The sequence below is a fragment of the Miniopterus schreibersii genome (genome assembly GCF_964146895.1).
Source record: "Miniopterus schreibersii genome assembly, chromosome: 2".
Lineage (NCBI taxonomy): Eukaryota > Metazoa > Chordata > Mammalia > Chiroptera > Miniopteridae > Miniopterus > Miniopterus schreibersii.
The window spans coordinates 152,750,625-152,769,969 of NC_138102.1; the positions used below are offsets into that span (position 1 = coordinate 152,750,625).

Genomic DNA, 19,345 nt, shown 5'->3' on the forward strand with positions numbered 1-19,345 from the left:
GAAGGAAGACAATTCACAGGGAGATGGGAAGAGCAAACGTTTGATAAACACATTTGCCATGCCATGAAGGGAGAACAGTGGGACACAAATGGGGGACAGAAAGAAGACTTTGATCTCCAGGTCCTGCCTAGTTCCCCCCGGGCCCACCCACCATTCCTAACCCCTCCTCTTTGTAGTTACCTCTGGTAATAGTTTCCTTCCTGGGCTAGGCTAGCTATCTAAATTCTTTTCGGTAGTTAAAGGGGAGGTAATAAGCTCTTCCTCAGTCTTTTGGGGCTTTGGTTATCTTTTTAGCTCAAAATAGTCCACATGCCAAAGTGTCATTTTCTGGGGAGACTTGTTCTGAACCCCTTCAAAACACTCAACTGCAGCCACAGTTATACACTCCTTCCAAGAAGCCAACTTGCATTTTACTTCCTAGATTTCCACGTGGCATGCTATTAGGACTCTTTAACAACTCCCCTTAAAATCCTTTTCTGGCTGTGTCCATTAATCCTAAACTTACATTATGATCCTGCCCAATCCTCACCCAACCCCCCTTCCCCATTGAAAAACCTGCCTTACACCTGTCTTCAAAACCTCAGTAAGTACCCACACTTGGCCCTTTGCACTCTGATAAGCTGCTAAAGCTCCATCAAGGTAATGACCCTTCTTAATGTGCAAGCAATAAACAGATTGCTCTGATGATAACTCAGAAAGCCAGTATCAACATTAGTGATCACTCATATTCTCTCTTCTGAATTATTTTAGTAATCGTTGCCCAGTTCTTATCTTTGATGTGCATCTTTTGATTTGAAGTTTGAAAACATTCTTTAAGCTATTTGTCTGCTCTATCCAATGTAAATATTTCTCACTTTCACTTTTTGGTGTTTTTTTGTTCCACAGAAATGTTCGGTTTTCAATTGTTTAAAGTCATTATCCATTCCTTTAAACAAAAGAAAAAAACAGCATGGCTCAGTGGTTGAGCATCGACCTATGACCCAGGAGATTGAGGTTTGATTCCCAGTTGAGGCACATGCCCTGGTTTCGGGCTTGATCCCCAGTCGGGGGCGTGCAGGAGGCAGCCGATCAATGACTCTCTCATCATTGATGTTTCTATCTCTCTCTCCCTCTCCCTTCCTCTCTCTGAAATCAATAAAAATATAATTAAAAATAAATAAATTTTTAAAAGAAAAACAGCTTCTGGTGCTATATAGTGCCGGGTTCAAATCTCTCCTGCCTACTAGCTGAGGACCCTTCTTCATCACTTAACTCTCTGTGAACCCGGCTGCCCATCTGTCTCCCCAAGAAAGGAGGAATATTTTATTTTGTTAACTGCTGTATCCCCAGCTCTGGAAACAGTGCTTGGAACATAGTAATATGTATCAATACATATTTACTAAATGAATGAATCTACAAAGCCCAAATAATAATCTTACTTACCTCGTAGGGTTGTTATAAGAATTAACTAATCCTCAGACATTTTAGTCTAGGACAAGCCTGACACACAGTAAGAGCACAAGAAATGTTAGCTCTCCCCCTTCACACCCCACGCCCCCAAAGGCCTGCCTCTTTGTGAAGTCTTCCCTGCAAGTCTTCGCTCCCACCCCCACCTCCCTGTAAGTTGAGTCATTTCTTCTTTCCCCTCCCTCTCCCCCTCCCACAGGATCTGCACCATTGTCTGCCCTTAGCAGCACTGGTCACTTGAAGTTCTGCACCTTTGGGCAGCTGTCAGCCCCTTTGAGAATCCAAGAAAAGCTACGAACGCTCTCCCCAGAAAAACGCACCTATGCACAAACACACCAACTCTAATGCCCAATGTCTGGGAGCTCACACAACCCTGCCACTAAACCGACTTTTTAGATTCCTGAATTAAGTGGACATTAAATGTCAAAGACTCCTTATCGTTTCTGACCAGCAAATCTCAACAGGTCACACAGGAAACTCCGTGAGCAGATCTTTACAGCAAGAGTCAGGGTCCAAACTGGGCTCTTCGGAGGTGCAAACTGCTCTCTCCCTCTTGAACCTACTGTCCCTTCCTGGCTGCATTTTCAGAACCTACCCGCACAGGGAAGGACCCCGCAGGGGGTGGGGGTAGGCCCGGGAGGAGGAGGAAGGGGTTTCTAAGTGGAAGCAGGGGGCTCCGGTAGATTCTGAGGCCATTTATAAACTCCCGCAACCATGCTAACCTGCCCGCTTGTGAGTTATTTATGTCAGTCTCCCAGCTGGTAACCAACAAACGCTTACTACCTTGAGAACCCGGGAGGCTTCTGCAGCAGGAGAGGGGGAAAATGTGAGACTGTCCCTCAGCCCTTTCAGGGAAAGAAGATGGCTGGGCCCGGCGACTGGCCGTGTGACTTCCTATAACCTCTGTGGCCTCCTGAGGCCTCCGCTTTGCATTAAGAATGGGAACAGCAGGATGGACCTCATACTTTTGTTGTGAGTACCTGTTAATTGCTTACACAATGTTTTGCACCTAGAAGCACCCAATATTCATTAGCTGTTCTTTATTAATATTAAATAACAACTCACAGGAAGGAGGTTGCCTGCTTCGCAGAGCCAGCTGCGGGCCTGGAGTCTGCGAAGGGGACGGAAAAAGAGACCAGGGAGCTGGCCTGGGACCAAGCCTGCGGGACTTGCTGACCCCCCCCAAGACACGCAGGCCTGTCAGTCTCCAGATACTTTACCCCTCCTATCCGGATGGTCCCTCGCCTTTTTCCTGTCCTGGAACCCCCAGGACAGGAATGCACAGGTCTCGAGGGGCTCGGCCTCCCCCTCCCTGGAGCTGCGGGTTATGACCCCGGCGTCTAAGGATGGTCCTGTCACCCGGCCAAAAATTATTGGGCTCAGAGAACCAGAAAGGTTGGTCCAGCCCCTCCTCTCATTATTCTGATTAGAAACAGTCTCAGAGGTGACGTGATTTGCCCAAAGTCCTGCAACTTCCTGGAACTAGAAACCAATCGGAAGATTTCCATGTTGCTGCTCTTTCCGCTGTTATCAGGTTACCTCGCAGCCTTGGGCTCTGCTTTCGGAAAGGAAAGAAGAGGTCGCCCTCGGAGGGCCCGTGAAGGGGAATTTACTCAGATTTGGTTACTGCTTGTGGCAGGGGATGAGAGGACAGTGTGTAACCTGCTTCCCCCAAAAAACACCATGTGAACAGTTTTTAAATTGCTTCACAAGGTCATGAAATTTAGTGTGTGCCTCTTCCAGGGGGGCTGGGAACTTACCTGTTTTGTTTTCCTGGCCAAGTGCCTAATGCAGAGTAGGTGCTTAATGAATCTGTGCCACCTGGAGGCCTGCACGGCTGGCTGCACCCGTTTTGTCCTAGAGCTGCAGGACTGGGGAGCCGAGCCCCCGGGACGCATGTGAAGTCCCTTCCAGTTTTCCTCAATTATGGCTTTGCAATGAATATCCTTCCTTCAGAAATCCTTGACTGCATCTCTTGATTATTTCCTTAGGGTATTTTCCTAGCCGTGGGATTGCTGGATTGAAAGCTGCACACGCATTTAAGGCTCTTCAATCAGAACCCCTCCAGCAGTTCAAAAACGAACCAGCGTTCCCAGCACACTGGCCCCAACTGGGTATTATCAGGCTTCTTTTTTATTTTGTCTTTTGCCGTTTTGACAGAATAAAAATGATATCTTATTTGCCTCTCTTTGCAGTAGATGGAGATTGAACTAATTGTGAAGAAACACCCTGTGGAACCCAGAGAGCTCCTGTGGGGAGCAGGAGACCAGTGAAACTCGGCCCCTTCTGCCCGGGTGGCGAAACCAAAGAGCACCTGTGTTTGGGGTGATTTCACCCGAAGAGGTAAACACCTGAGCCTTGCCAGAGAGGCTTCCCCTGAGCCAGGGAAGAGAGCTGGGGCTCACTTGCTTTCCTATGTTCGTTTTCCTTCTCTGGTGACAACTAAATGTTCTTTAAGGACAGCAAGAAAAGGCAGAAATGGGATAACGATTTCAGCCTAGAGTCCTGGGAAAGCAGGAGGGCTGAGTGTGAGCTTTGAAGGATATTTCCAGAAGATGAGAGGTAAGTCAGTCCCCGGGGGATCTGCTGCCCGCGTGGACGGTGAGGGGGGCCCTGGGGACTGTGTACTGGACAGGCCGCTGTTCCGTGTGCAGCTCACAAGGCCAGGGGTCCCCACGGATGTGGAAGGGCCTTTCCATGGGCTTTCGAGGATCAAAGTGAAACTGACGGGAACAAAGGAAAGGGGTGAGGAAGCGGAGGCAGCGGTGCCGGTGCCGCTCAGGCCGCGAGCCAGGCGGCGAGGAGGTGGACTTGGCGTTTGCCCAGAGGCGAGGTGCGATGCAGGCCTTTTCCTGGCCGGGAAACAAAGAGGACTTCTCACCCAGGCAGGGCCAGGGACGGCGCCCGCTCTTCAGATGTCCACTGGGCTCTTTCACAGACCTCACCCAGGAGGATAACCGACTTACAAATGTTTACAGACAACTTTATTTACGGATCTAGCTCTCATTTACGCTCACCTAAATGTATGGTCCTAATTACAGTCATCAGCAGTTTCTCGATAATAAACACACGGGATGTGTTTTATAGTTGTTGTTTTTAAACTTTGTGGGGGAGTTTATTTTCTTGATCGCTGTAAATTTCCTACTAAAGCCTGAAATTGAACAATCAGCTTCTCACAGCAACCTGTGAATTTTCTGCCACTTTAATTCTTCTAAAAGGACTTAAGTCAAACTCGAAACAGTAGTTCTTAGAGATTTCAGTGAATGATTTCAAAACCTCATCACTCTTCAAAATCACTTGGTGACTTTTTAAGAAATTACAGTTTCCCTGCCTCCCTCTTGGGAGACTAATTTTTTTTAGGGCTCAGACATACCCGGAACTGGTATTTTGAAAAGCCTCCCAGATGATTCTTAAGTTGCTGCTACAAAAACGAACTTTGGGGAACTGATGTCTAAATGCTTATGTATTTTCGTTTGTTTTTAAATGAAGTTTGGAAATGGCAGTTGTCACTTCTAAAATATATTACAGTGTTTTGCATTTCTGGAAGACATTCCTTTTTACCTCCTGGCGCACCCGCCATGGGCTTCCCCTCACTGGGCTCCTCCGTCCTCACCTACCAGGTCATGCTGTTGCTCTCACTACCCAGTGTTCTGGTTTCCCATGACTCCTGGTTTTCCTCTCTGGCGGGATATTTCAGGCTTTCTTTTGTGAATGACAATTGGCCTTTCTTCTTTTACTGTCTTTCAAAGCACTGCTGCTGTTCAGGGAACCTGACCCTGGGCGTATGATCCACTTCCCCAGTTGGCATCTGGGTGCTTCACTACTTCTCTGGGAAGCTCTCCAGATCCCCACATTTACTGTTGGATGTCCCACAAAGCATCTCAAACTCAGTATTTCTCAAATCTTACTGTTTATAGCTCTGGCCGGTGTGGCTCAGTTGGTTGTGCGTCTTCCTGTGCACGGGGCGGTTGCCAGTTCAGTTCCTGATCAGGGCACATGCCCAGGTTTCAGCTGGATCCCCCGTGTGGGGCGTGCAGGAGGCAGCCAATCTATGTTCCGCTCTCACACATCAGTGTTTCTTTCTCTATCTTTCTCTCTAAAAATCAATAAACTATTCTTTTTTAAAAAATCTTAAGTTTTTAGTGTGGGGGCTAAAAAAAAATAATACTTTCCTCCTACAAAGTTCTTCTGGCTGAGCTAACAATCAAATGAACAGAGATAGATTGACAGGAGAAAATCAGAGTTTAATACATGTGAATTCACGTAGGCATGAAAATCCCAAAGACAACATCGGGCATATAAGATGTTTTTTGGACAGAGGAGGAAGGGGAGTGGTTATTAGATTTCAGAAGTGAGAATGGGCGATTCACAGGTAGTTGAGGAAGAGCCGCAACACACATGGCAGGGAAATCCTTTCTAAGTAATTCAAAAACAATGGGGCAGGGATATCTAAGCTAACAGGCACCTGCCTGAGGCCCTCTTGTTTACCACACTTAAATTAGGCTGAGGCCACATCCTAAGATCTCCTTTCTGAAGCAGGTTTCTCGGTCTGAATCTCTTGAGCAGGAAAGGGGGGAGGGTTTAAGGCCCCCTCTGAGTCTTGTCTTACTAAACAGCTTAAAATCAATATCCCAAAAGGCAGCTTCAGAGCGGCAAACCTTGGTTCCCTTCTCTGGCCACATTGGTCCTCTGTGTATCGTATCTCAGAGAAATGGCTCTACTAAGTTTCTCAAGCCAGTAACCTGGGGGTAACCAATTCATTCTTTTAAAGCCGGTGTTCTAGGCACTGGGGGTCCCCAGGCTACCAACCAAAAACCTCTGCCCTCACTGAACTCATATTCTAGAGGGGGACGACAGACAGTAGGCAGTCAGTCCTTAAATCTCATGGATCCTAGCCTTTCATTTCTCTCGACTTAATGTTGCCTCTTTAGTCACTGCCCTAGTTCAACCCCGCCCCCCCCATGGCCTCCCTCCTTCTCTCTGACTCCCTCCAGTCCATTCTCCCCACAGCGTTATATTTTTTCTCAATACAAATCTTAAATTTTGGCCTCCAGCTTTCTCCCTCCATCCCTCCCAGATAAAGTCCACCTTCCCAAATCTGGGCTACAAGGTTTTATACCTACTGGGCCCTGCTGGCCTCTCCCCACACATTACCTACTGAACCCCCTTGCTGGGTGTCACTGAACTGAAGCATCCCCACAGCCCGGGCCCTCCCCCTCCTCCCTCCCGCCCTCCTCCCAGGACTCCGGTTGACTCCTCGGCCTCCAAGGTAGTCAGCCTCCGGGAGGGCCCCAGGGATTGCTGCCTCCTAGTGTCCATGCCCTTGCGTGTGGGCTGGGTTTCCTGATGCAGTTCCAAAGACCAGATTATCACAGAAGTGACGGGATGTCACCCTGACATTAGGCTCCATGAAGACTGTGGCTTCTTTCTCGGGGCTCCCTCCCTCGCTCACCTGCTCGGTGGTCAGCCAGCTGCCACAGTGTGAACTGCCCCGTGACCCGGAGCAGAGGGAGGCCTGTGAGGACCTGAGCCCTGCCGGCGTCCCTGGGAGAAAGCTGGACTCGGGCTGGGACGGACGACCTTCAGCCGAGGAGGTGCGCTCCGGGCCAACACCTGGGGTCCTGAAGCAAAGGAGCAGATTATAAACATTTGTTGTTTTAAGCAGCTATGTTTTTGTTCATTTGTTACACAGAAATAGATAACAAGTACCACCTCTGGGCCCCTGCCCGTCTCCCACCCCAGATTCAGTGCCCGTCTGAGTTCCCGAGCCAGTGGTCTCCCCACTGCATCCCCAGAACTTTGCCCTCAGTTTATAATTAGGGATTTGTCCATATCTCTGCGCCCAGATTGTAGGCTCTGTAGGGAAAGAAAGGAAGGGAGGAAAGAAAGTGACCATTTTCCTTCTCAAGACTAAATCCCGGCTATGCTTCTGGCCTCACCTTTATCTACCCACAGTGTCCGCTGGGGATTGATCGCCCTAATGCAAAGCTGCAGCCCAGAAGAGGCTCAGGCCAGAGGGAGCCAAGTGCCCGGCCCCCACTTCCCCAGATACGCACACACCCTGGCACACAGGTGCACACGAGGCATGCACACACACTCACCCCTCGGGTCCACTGCCCTGTGCTCAGGGTAGGGCGGGTGCAGCCGCTCCTTGTCCCTTTCACACACCCTCAGGCTACACTTTTGTGGCTTTTCTGAATGAAAGAGGGAGGCAGAGCCACCCCAGTACTGAGCCTTCTGCCTGAGCCTTTAAACTGCCCAGTTCCTCCACCCTTTTTTCCAGCCAACGGAAGTGTTCAAGGGGAACGCTGTTGTGAGTTCCTGGAAAAAAAAAAGCGCTAGTGCTTCTTGTTGCTTTCATTTTCTGATGGCTCAACCTCTAGGCCACGCACTCTCTGACCTAACCCTGAGATCTGAACAAGGTGCCTGGAGTATCTAGGGGCCCCTCCCTCCGGACCGGCTAACAGCACTGTCCTTTGGGCTCCAGTTCGCTCCCCTGGGCTTTGCTAGAGGGAGGGCAGCTGTGTCCTCCTGGTGGCCCTTCTGTCACCCTGTGCCGACTGTACACTGCAACGGTGGCAGCTTCCCCAGTCTCCACCCGCCCCCCCCCCGCCCCCTCGGCCACAATCTGCCAGCGTGTCTATTGTGCCCAAGTAGGATGAATGAATGTTTGAGAGACGTGCCTGGGTATGAACACACCTCTGTTTAAGGGGAAAAAAAAGCTTCCGAATCTCACTGCACCGTCCGGTGTGTGCTTCAGTCCTCGCCGCCCGGCTCCAGCGCTCGGCAGTTTCCCCTTCCTCCTGCAGTTGCTCACTGTTGCCCATCAACTGTGCTCTAGACAAGCAGCGAGGGCCGGAGATCTGCTTTCAGATTTGAGTTCTGCCATTTATGATTTTTGACTCTGGCTGCGTTACCTGGCTATCCTAGGCCTCATCTTGGGTTGGATCTGCAAATAAGCTGTTTCCCCAATTGTTCTGAGATTCAAATAAACAAACCACAAATATGAAAATGCACGGCATATAGTAGTAGTAAGTGTTTCTTATTGTGTGTTTTTAAAGGGCCTGACCCTGTCTGGTGTGGCTCATTTGATTAGAGTGTTGTCCGGTGCACTGAAAGGTGAAGGGTTCGACTCTGGGTCAGGGCACACACCAAGGTTGAGGGGAGTGCCTATGGAGATATTTTCCCTCTCCCTTCCTCTCTTTCTAAAATCAATTTTTAAAAAAACATAAATAAAAGTTAAAACTTTTTTCTTAATAAAAAAATGGACCTTAACAATCCTTGTAATTTTTCCTTGGGAATGTATAAAACAAAAGGTGGTTTTGCTGTCTAAAATGTTGACAAGGTGCACATTAGTTTTTGGGGGTGGGGGAGGGGTGCAGGGGATGGAGCGGGAGATGGTTGGGGTGATGTTAGGGGACCACTCCTTCATTGGTTTTTAATCGGACTCTCTTGCCTCGGCTGTTCCGGGGTAATGCTCTGGAAACCAGCTGCTCAAATGCCTGAGGAGTGGATGTGTCTGAACCTGCACTGACTCCCAGGTGGGAAGGTGTTTTTCCCATTTGTACTCAGGTCTCTGCCTCTGTTTCAGCCCCGTCACAGGTAAAAGGAAAGTGCCCACGTCGCTGAGAGCACATGAAATTCAGTGGCTGACATACTGCACGCACTCTGCCATGACCCACAGGGAGGCAGACTCTGACGACCCACACACACCATTCAGCTTCCAGATCAGCGACACTTGTCTTTAAAATTTAAGTGTATCCAACTGTCTTTTCACTGCCCCGAGTAGACAGTGGGTAGGAGAGGGAGTCATGGATTTCAGTGGTCTTTTCAAATCAGCCACGTTTATGGTCTGCAGTGTGTTAGTGCCTGACTTTAAGCATAATCAGGATAGGAGCCAAACATGTTATGTGGATACTTTTAGATATTGAAATTAATGATAGAAGTTGTTATGCCCACAAAAAATCCATTATCTCAGCATTTCAAGTTTTTCTCAACAGTGTAAAAAATTACCATAGTTCTGTAAGCCACAGTTTCATTAAGAGCACATCCAAATTTGGGTTCTGAAGTCTACAAACTCCCTCCCTCAGAGCATAAACAGAAGGAGAAGTATAAAAAAAACATTTTGACAGTGGGCGAGGTATTTGACATTTGTAAAACTAAAGTCAGCCCTTCAAATAATACTCCAAAGGGGCATCTATTGTGAGCTGGTCTCCATCATTGATGTCTGAACTTGCCCTCCACCAGAGCCACTTAGAATTGTTTGCCATTTAAACTGATAAATACCAGTCATCGTGTATAATAATTGGTAAGGCACTTAAAGAAAGCAAAACAAGATGTCAGGGGAGGAGGCTGACAGTGTTGAACTGGTTGCTCAAACAGGACCTGTGTTACTTTAGTTAGGTCATAAAGTCCAAGGTTCTCAGCTTTGAAGATCCCCAAACTCCCTATTTTGCTGTTTTGGAGGTGATCACTCAGGCTTACAGTGGGAGCTCATAGTAAACAAACTCCTAAGAGGCCTATGTGCAAGCCAGCTGCCAATTTGTAGTTTTACAGTAAGAAATACACTGCCAAGAAGACCAGATGGTCAGCACAGTCTCCCTTGTGCACTAGGTGTGGGGCAGTGGGAAGGCACTGGCTAAACTAGAGTAACAGAAGTCAGAGGCCAGCATTCAAGATCAGGATCTTAGAGGTCAGGAAACCACCTATTATTATTATTATTATTATTATTATTATTATTATTATTATAAATATGCCTTTATTGATTTCAGAGAGAGGAAGGGAGAGGGAGAGAGAGAAACATCAATGATGAGTCATTGATCGGCTGCCTCCTGCACACCCCCGACTGGGGATCAAGCCCCGCAACCTGGGCATGTGCCCTGACCAGGAATTGAACCACAATCTCTTGGATCCTAGGTCAATGGTCAACCGCTGAGCCATGCCAGCCGGGCACCCTTTATTATTTTGGTTAGTGAAGATTCAGGTAACAGAACAATATACACAATGTAACCCCAAGTTTGTTTAAAGATAAAATAAACTTGGAAAGCATAATAATGACAGCAGTTATAATCTGGAAAATGGCATCATGAGCAATTTTCATTTATTTTTTATCTCCATATTATTATTATTATTATTATTATTATTATTATCATCATCTTATTTATGTGTGTGTGAGAGAGAGAGGTGGGGGGGGTAGAGAGAGAGAAACACTGATTTGTTGTTCCACTTATTTATGCATTCATTGGTTGTTTCTTGTATGTGCCCTGATGGGGGGTCGAATCGAACCACAACCTTGGTGCATCAGGACAATGCTCTCTAACCAACTGAGATACCTGGCCAGGGCTCTTAGCTCCACTTTAAAATTTTTTCTCAAAATGATTATGAGTTCCTTTTGAGGAAAGAAGACAAAGGATAAATTAAATGTCCAACATTAGAGACTTTGTCAAATAAATCATGAAACTTTATATGAACTGCTATGCAGTCATTAAAAAAAATCATGTTGTAGAAAAGTTTCTAATGCTTAGGAAAGTAACAGTTAATATTTATGAGGTGCCTACAGTGGGTGAGGCACCGTTCTAAGGCTTTATTTGTCTGAACTCATTTGATCCTGTACCAAGACTACTGGGTAGATGAGAAATCTGAGGCAGAGAAATGTTAAGAGATTTGCCCAAGGTCACCCAGCTGACTCCAAGGTCAGTTTCCTTTTTTGTAAAATGAGTTCCCTTCCTGACATTAGCTCATCAGGTTGATATGCGAATTGAAGGAGATAATGAATGTAAAGAAAACAATCCAGTGTCCAGAACAGGGGTCAGCCAACTTCAACTCACAGTCCAAATTCACCCTTGCCACCTGGTTTAACTCATGACCCATGAGCTAAGAATTGTTTTCACAGTTTTAAATAGTTGAAAAAAATCAAAGGGGAATAATAGTTCACTACACGTGAAAATTATATGAAATTGAGCCCTGGCTGGTGTGACTCAGTTGAGCGTCCTATGCACTGAGAGGTTGCAGGTTCAATTCCCGGTCAGGGCACATGCCTGGGTTGCAGGCTTGATCCCCAGTAGGGGGCGTGCAAGAGGCAGCCAATCGATGTTTCCCTCTTCCTTCCTCTCTCTCTAAAATCAATTTAAATTTTAAAAAAATAAGATAAAAAGAAAATTAAATGAAATTGAAATGTAAGTGTCCAAACACAGAGTTTTATCGGGACCCTGCCATTTGTTTCATTGTCTGAGGATGCTTTTCCGCTTTTCTGGGATTAGTTGCGACAGTATGTGAACTGCAAAGCTTAAAATATTATTCTCTGACCCTTTACAGAAAAAAGTTTGCCAGATCCCCAGGTGAGGTCCAGCACTTGATAAGTTATATGAGAAAAGGCTTTTATTAATCAATTACCATAGCAGTTTCCAGCTTGGGCCACACTTTAGAACCTTCTTTCGGTGCCTCGGTGCCCTCTTCATACTCTGTCCCTTTGCAACTGCGGCTTATCCTGCAGGAAAGTGTAGGTAGGAAGTTTACATTTTCAAATGCATACGGTGTCTCATACGTTTGCATTTATATGTAAATCTTATTTCATTATTACAACAATCCTATGACACTGGTATTATGATCCTAGTTTTACAAATGAGGAAACTGGGGCCCATAAAACTGAGATAATGTTGAAATTACTCCTGTCCAGCTCAGGCACTGGCAGGAGCACAGGCCTTCGGGGCGGGTTCAGCGAGCACTCGGGCCGCCCGGGGGCCCCCCCCCCAGCCTGTCTGGCTTTGTTTACTCTGCTCGAGTGACCGTTGGTCGCTTCCTGTTGGGGTGGGCCCCCTGATCCCACGCAGAGATCAAACACCCATCTCACACCTACCGAGCTGGGTGGCTAATTCTCTGGTCAACTACAATGTACTAACAGGTGAAAGCTAACCTCGGTTACTCCTTTTACTCCTCGGCAACGATTTAATCTCAGTGTATTTTAACTCCATTCTTTAATCTCAGTATATTTCAACGACAGTTAACCTGCGTTGCTGTCTTTGGTGAGGGACTCTGTTGGTGGACATTCTCGGTGGGAAGAGAGCACAATGGCAGGTGGGTGGGATTTTCTACTTGGAAAGTTGTGACTCCATTAAAATCACAATATGCAGATGTTCACCTTTCCACAGGGCGCATCCGTAAACCCGTATGCAGATGTCTTTACAAAGTGAAAAATCTTTTTCCTTTGTACTTTTGCATTTGGGTGCCTCATGCTTGCTGGTAATGCCAACTTGTAGCAAATGAAGGACCCAGAGAGAATGTTAAATTCAGTGATACGGTGTTTATTTACACCAAGCATACAAGTCAACCTTGTTGTTTTATTTTTCTTCTTTCATGTCGAATCTGAACTTACTTTGTCTCTATTCTCACAGTCCTTTTTAGACTGTTACTCCAACTCAGCCTTTTCTCTTCTGGGCACATTTCATTTCCCCTCCCCATGTGGCCACTCAGTGGCCAGGGCAGGCCCAGAGGAAGAGTGTCAGCTTCATTTGCTAGCACTGGCTTTGAAGCAACGCTGTCCAGTGGCTACGCTTGCAGGAAGTATGCACAGTACCTCTGGGGACCCCGACCCAGGCAAGGGACTTAAAGACCCTGGTGACGGTGTCTTGCAAAGTTCCTCTTTTCCTGGAATGGCAAGTGTTCAATGGTAAATGATTGTAATGCAACTCATTAGGGAAGATGTATTCTACCTTCTTTTCTGTCATCTTTGTAATAGAGGCTTCAATCAAGTTTAATTTATTCAGCCAGGTGCCTGTGGAAGCAGCCTCGTTTGTTTGGCTTTGTTTTCACAAAATCCCTTGTCAACCGTGTTCCCGGTGTCAGTGAGCTAATCCTGCCCCTCTGTCAGATCCATGGTAGACAAAGGCCACTAACACAGAGTCTCCACAATGAGAACGGCAGAGGATCTATTAATGTGTCACTTGCCTGTGAGTTATGGCTGAGATATTTGCCCAACATATGGCACAAGGTTATCACATTGTAAAAGCAACTCATTTGAAGCCAAGCATCCATGCACGCACACAGAGACTCATAACTACTTAGTGGTATAAAAACATTTTGCCCAAGGACAAATATTCTTGGGAATTTGAAGCAACCACTGAATTACAGTAGCACTAATCTGTTGGGAGTATTTTACTTTCTATAGGATAAAAATTAATTAGAGAGAAAATAAAATCAGAGCAGCTTTTAGAGATACAGTAGAAAGACAGCCACATTTAGTTCTAGTTCTCAGTTAGGCCTGAGGGTGGGGTCCATGGGCAGGAAAGAATGCTGTGACCCGAGTCCATTTTATCCATGAAGACATTTCAATGGAAAGGAACAATGTGATGTCATGGAGACAGGTGTCACCTGGCCGTCTGACAGCCTCTCCAGACAGGCCCAGGAGGTTTGTTTTTCACCTTTGCAGATTCAGAATCTTAAATTAATCAGCACCCCTCCCCCCCACGCTTCAGTTAACAGGACTCAGGTAATAACTCACTAACAAAGCTCAAAGATAGGAACGTATAAAATAGAACGCCAAATTATTTATTGCCAGTGAGAAATACAACTGCCCAACTTAATAGGTATTGAGTCAGTGTAGTCCAAGAATTCTCTCCCTGTGAGTAAGAGAGGCCCGTGGCCGTGTGCTCTGTGCTAGCCAGAGCTCTCCCTGGGTTATGTGCTTTGGGGGACCATGGTTGCTGGGCAGAGGGGAAAGAAACGGGCACAGAGGAGCAGATTCAATGCTAATGGCATCGCTTTCGCTTTCCAGACTCACGGACTAGGTTCTGAACCCCCACAGAGAGGGAGCATTAGTCAGAAGCTGGTAAGAAGATATAGGGAGGTTTCAAGAGAAACTAGATGTAGTTCTGAGCCCAGGAGACAAAGGGCCATTTAGAGTTGGAAAAGTGGCCCTGTGTTAGTTTCCTAGGGCTGCTGTAACAAAGTTTCACAAATTGGATGGCTTAAAACAACAGATTTTTTTTCTCTCACAGTTCAGGAGGCTAGACTCTTGAAATCAAGGCATCATCCGATGCACTAAGAGGTCCCTGGTTTGATTCCCGGTCAGGGCACATGCCTGGGTTGCGGGGCTCGGTCCCCAGTAGGGGCATGCAGGCAGCAGCCGATCGATGTTTCTTTCCCATCAATGTTTCTATCTCTCTCTCCCTCTTCCTTCCTCTCTCTCTAAAATCAATAAAAACTTTTTTTTTTTTTAATGTCTCAGCAGGGTTAGTTTCCTATGAGAGCGCTGAGGGAGAATCGGTTCCGTGCCTCTCCCTGAGCTCCCGGTGACGGCTGGAAATCCTTGGCCTTCCTTGGCTTGTAGCCGCATCGTTGTGATCTCTGCCTCCTCCTTCACATCATGTTCTTCCTGATAAGCATTCTGTCCTTGATGTCAGGTCCCTGTGACCTCTGTTCTCAAACAAGGCCTTGGCTTTTGGAGATCCGTGTTCTTTACATCACCCAGTTTTAGCCAAAATCCCCTGCCCTCAGTATCTGATTACCCTGAATACCTGATTGGGTTTGTCATCCCCTGCCACCCCTCAGATAATGTCTGGTCACCCTGGCCTGCCTTCAGCAAGAATCCTGTTAGGTGAGTTTACCAATAAATCCCTGCTCACCCTGCTGTTTCCTCTTAGGAATTTTCCATCCACTGATCACCACCCTGTTCTTTGGCTATAAATTCCCATTTTTCCTGGTTGTGTTCGAAGTCTAGCCCAATCTCTCTCTCCTGTTGCAAAACCCCATTGCAGTGATCCCTAACCTATCTCAAAAGTGCCCCTGAAATAAATCCACCTTACCGCTGTTTTACATGTGTCACGAATATTTTCTTCTTATAATGACATCAGTTATATTAGATTAATGGTTCACCCTACTCCAGTGTGACCCCATCTTAACTAGTTATATCTGTAATGATCTTGGTACTGGGAGTTAGGATTTCAACGTGTCTTTTAGGGAGACACAATTCAGCCCATAACAGGCAGCCTCACTATTTTTTAAAAAATATGTCTTTATTGATTTCAGAGAGAAGAAAGGAGAGGCAGAGAGAGAGAGAGAGAGAGAAACATCAAGGATGAGAGAGTCATTGATCGGCTGCCACCTGCACGCCCCCTGCTGGGGATCGAGCCCGAAACCCTGGCATGTGCCCTGGCCGGGAACTGAACTGTGACCTCCTGGATCACAGGTCGATGCTCAACCCCTGAGCCATGCCGGCTGGGCGGCAGCCTCACTATTTCTGCATAAAACCAGGCTAGTGGGCATTCCAATGTTGCCTCACAACCTTTTTATCCCTCCTTAAGGTCGTGCGCCACCCTCCTCCAGTCCTGTGGGAGGTTATTTTAGTCATGTCTCAACACTTTGGTCAACGATGGACTCCATGCATATGCGGTGGTGGTTCTATAAGATGACAATGGCCAGGCCGGTGTGGCTCGGTTGGTTGAGCGTTGTCCCATGCACCAGGAGGGCGCCGGTTCAGTTTCTGGTCGGGGCACATGCCCGGGCTGCGGGCTCGATCCCCAGGAGGAGTACAGGAGGCAGCGGATTGATGTTCATGTTTCTCTCTCATTGACGTTCCTATCTCTCTCTCCCTCTCCCTTCCTCTCTCTCTAAAACCATAAAAATCAATAAAAACATTAAAAAAAAAGATTATAATGGAGCTTAAAAACTCCTGTCTCTTAGTGATGTCGCAGCCACCCTGACTTCAAAACACAACACGTGTCTCGCACGTTTGAGGCGATGCTGGTGTACACAAGCCCACTGCACTGCCGGTCGTACAAAAGAGTACACATGCAACTATGGTCGGCACCTAATACTCGGCGATGACAGCCAGCGGCTGTGTTACTGGTGTATGTGTTTATATACGATACTTTACATGGTGATTTTAAAGGATACTCTCTACCTATAGAAAGAACGTTTGCTGTAAAATAGTATGGATGTGTAATGCCGCAGGGAGCAGCCTCATTCCTACATTTCATACTTACCGCATCTCTTGCTTACGTAATTTATTTTGTGATTTACTCTCGCGTTGTTTTGTGCAGTTACATATTGTACAGGCTTGTAGCCTAGGAGCAGCAGGCTACGCCATATAGCCCGGGTGTGTAGTAGGCTAGACCATCTAGGTTTGTGGAAGCACACTCTACGATGTTCACACAACAACACAATCCCCTAATGTTGTGTTTCTTACTGCCGTTCAGTGGCACACGGCCGTATTCCCCACCACGCCAAACCTGGCACTCCACACCCCGGGCTACGCAGGACTGAACGCCACCTAAGCAGGGCACGCGGCCGGTCAACCAACACCCTTCCCTCGTATTTTTCTAAGTAGAGCTGGTAGGGGGAAAGCTCTTCGTCTTTGGGATGTGGAATTTGGGTGTGAAACCTTGGACCTGCTGCAGCTACATCCCCAACACATGGAAAGAACTTACCTGCAGTTAGAGAATATGAATCCTATGGCACAGGAGGAGAGCAGCTGAGATGAAGAGCAGAGAGTGAGAGCCAGAGAGCTTGGAGGTGCCTTCTTCTAGATCCTCCCAGGGCTCAGTGCTGGTCCTGCCAGGGTCACGAGAATGAATCCGGCCTCCTTTGTGCTCAAATTAGTTTGAGTTGGATTCTATCACAGGGAATGAAAAGAATCCTAGGAGAAATGTGCAGCATAGTGAAGACGAAAGAGACAGAGCTTTGAGTGGATGCTGGAGGGCTTCACCATTTGGGAGGGATGACATCTGCCCAGAGGAGCAGAGGGACTGGGTGCAGAAGTGGACCGTGAGAAATACTTGGGGACGCTTTGGGGACTGAGGCATGAGACTCTTCAGAGGAGCCACTGAATTAGAAATTTGGGTGTTAGAGTTCAGCTGGACTTGATTATGCCCCTGTGGGACCTGAAGATATTTGAGTGAGAACTGAGAAGGCAAATTATCGAAACAGTAGTTGGTGAGCCTAGAATCCTAGCAGGGGGATCTACACAATCTACACATTTTTGTTGTTGTTAATCCTTACCCTGAGGATATTTTTTCCATTGCTTTTCTGAGAGAGTGGGAGGAAGGGAGGAAGGGAGGAGGGTGGGGAGAGAGAGAGAGAGAGAGGCACACAGGTGGACTGGTTGCTTCCTGCATGAGAGCCCGAGGGGGTGGGGGGGGACCACAACCCAGGAACTTGCCCTTGACCGGGAATCGAACTTGCGACCCTTTGTTGTGCAGGCCTATGCTCTAACCACTGAACCACACCAGCCAGGGCAACACTATCTACACTTAAATATTTACTGGCATTAGGCTCTGATGTCTGTTTCCACAGTAGAACATGCCTATCAGGAAGACATTAATTTATTCCTCATTCAACAAATATTTATAAGGGTCTATTATGTCTCAGGCACTTTAGTAAGGATGAGTATATAGTGTACACAAAAGACAGGTGATTTCTGCTTCCACAGAGCTTTTCAGTTTATGGTTATAAAAAAAAAGATAGTTAACAAATATACTGGTAAATCTATAATTACAAATTGTACTAAGTAGTACAAAGGAAAGGTTATGTGAATAATTATGGGGGATCTATTTTATTAATTTATTATTTTTTTTACATTTTCAACATTTTTTCTCAATTACAGTTTACATTCAATATTATTTTGTATTAGTTTCAGGAGTAATGAGGGAACCTATTTTAGTGGAAGGGTAAGAAAGGCCTCCTTGAGGGGAGCATATTGAGACCTGAAGGTGAGCAGAAGTCAGCCAGGCAACAAGAATATGGGGGAGAGGAATGACAAGGCAGGCAAGGGAGGCAAGAGAATTCCATGCAAAGAAAGCAGTGTATGCAAAGGGCCTGCGGCCAGAAAGAGCTTGCCCAGGAATGAAAGAGAAGTGTAGCTGAAGTCTAATTAGGGAGGGAAGGGAATAGCTTGAAAAGAGCCTAGAGAGATAGGCAAAGGCCCTATGTAAGGATTCTAGAGTCTTTCCTAACTGCAATGGAGAGCCGCTGAAAATTTTTAATTAATGTTCCAAATTACCTTTTTAAAAGAATTAACTGAAGGACAAGAGAGATAAGGGAGACCAGTTAGGAGGCTGTGTGCAACAGTTGGGAGGAGAGAAGAAGACAGCTTGGACTCGGTGATAATGGAGAGTCTGGATGTGAGATACATGTTGCAGGTAGAACTGATGGTGTTCTCATCATACTTAGCTAGTTTATTAATATAATAATAGGGAGAGAGCAAAGGGAAGGCCAGACATTATAAGCATGGTCATCTGGGCAGCTTCACCAGGAAGCTACAGCTTCACACTCCCCAGGGAACCACTGGTCCATTCCCTGCAGATCACTGGGGGAAGGGATTGAACAAAGGGGGAGATAGGGGCATGCTCAGTGAAGTCGGGGCAATGTAGGGAAGGTGCTTACCTGTCAGTACAGCCTGGGGAACAGTGGATTGACGAGGAGGGTGGAACCACTGCAAGCGTGCAAAATCTTGGGAGGTTAAATCCCCAGGCAAGGAGCTCCCTCCCTCTCATTCCCCTTATTGACCTACATTCACTGAGCACTCACCTGTTCTCTCACCATAGCCATGTGGCCTTAAGCAGCCACGTGGCCCATGGCCATGAGGACCCCACCTGCAATGGACTGCAACTGGGAACACAAGCTAAGCTAGCCAGATGCTGGACTGGACTGGACTTTAATATGAAACAGAAATTCTGGGCAAGGGCCTTAATTCTGGCCCTGCTGAAGATGAGATTGGACTTCTTCTGTGGCAAGACAGGTGGAAATGGGACCTGAGAGGGCAACCCCCTTAATTTTATATCATTAATAAAGCTTTCTACGAAATCCCATCCTCTCGTGGGGGCCTCAATAAATTCTTTTTCCTGCGGCACCCCAAGAACTCCACTTCCACCAATAACAATGGCACTAGGCCCGGTGTGGATCTGTT

General features: G+C 46.9%; 1 long non-coding RNA gene across 2 annotated transcripts; it reads left to right on the forward strand.

Annotated features, from left to right (window-relative positions):
* The first annotated feature begins 2,990 nt into the window (after nucleotides 1-2,990).
* On the forward strand, nucleotides 2,991-4,547 carry LOC308553370. 2 transcript variants are annotated; one of them, XR_013998233.1, is made up of 4 exons: nucleotides 2,991-3,560; nucleotides 3,642-3,789; nucleotides 3,905-4,008; nucleotides 4,101-4,547. It is a non-coding gene; the product is annotated as an uncharacterized lncRNA (long non-coding RNA). The 2 variants fall into 2 exon arrangements; XR_013998234.1 differs by having other exon boundaries at nucleotides 2,997-3,789.
* Nucleotides 4,548-19,345: the final 14,798 nt, after the last annotated feature.